The 925-nt window shown below is 35.6% G+C and overlaps 1 pseudogene; it reads right to left on the bottom strand.

Moving 5' to 3' along the window:
* Positions 1 to 422: 422 nt before the first annotated feature.
* LOC145265342 (U2 spliceosomal RNA) lies at positions 423 to 558 on the bottom strand (annotated as a pseudogene).
* Between the last annotated feature and the right edge of the window lie 367 nt (positions 559 to 925).

The raw sequence follows: 925 nt of genomic DNA, 5'->3' as shown, positions 1-925 counted from the left end.
TTAATATTAAATAAAATAAAAATATTTTTCGTAATGCGGAACTATTTTTGCCATTTTATTTCCGGTAGAAACGAGCGGCCCACGATTGATGCCTTCCAATTACAATATTTCATTATCTGTTTAATCGATAAGTATAAAAACAAGGCCGATAGCCATTAGTCGCGTGATATCGTGTAATGAATGAATGCGTGAATGTAGGATTGACATGAAATTCTTAAAGATAAACCAAAATGACCGAAAATGGGCTGAAATGACTTAAATAAATAAAAAGTAAATGACTTAGAATGACTTTAATGAACTTAAGGATGAATTGAATGAACTTAAGAATGACTTGAATGCTTAAAAAATAACTAGAGTCCTTCAAAAACAACTTGAATGATTTGTAGAATGACTTGAATGGCTTTGAGACTGACTGGTTGTAAAATGGGTGGTCATTTTACATTAAATTAATACAGAAAGTGATCCTCCACTTTATATCACAAAGTTACAAACATAAGTACAGCATGTAGTAAGTACAGATACTACATTTTGATCTTGGCCAAAAGGCCAAGAAAAGGTTATTTATTTGCTCCTCCACCGAGAAAATTATGCACAAGGCCGATTTTTAATGTGAGGAGTGAGGGAGTGAAGGGGAAATGAGGACAAACTCCCCGGGGAGTAGGGGAGCTGGATAGTGCCAATTGGTATGAAGGGTTGCCCCTACATTAACCAAGGTCTTATATGTGGGGCTGCCCCCACATATGTTCTTTGCTTGCAGTATCTGCCGAAACAGATACTACACTTTGAGATATTAAATCCTTTATTCATGTTAAAAATACAGTAAAATCAACAATGAACAAAAAACTTAGGCATATGGCGAGCTCAAAAAGGGGATTGTGGAGGTCGTTGGTCATCCTTGTCACTCCAGAACTAAACAAAATCAAAA

The sequence above is a fragment of the Euprymna scolopes genome, chromosome 3 (genome assembly GCF_053919585.1).
Source record: "Euprymna scolopes isolate OS-2025 chromosome 3, ASM5391958v1, whole genome shotgun sequence".
In the NCBI taxonomy this organism is placed as follows: Eukaryota; Metazoa; Mollusca; class Cephalopoda; order Sepiida; family Sepiolidae; genus Euprymna; species Euprymna scolopes.
This window is presented reverse-complemented; position numbering and strand designations above follow the sequence as displayed.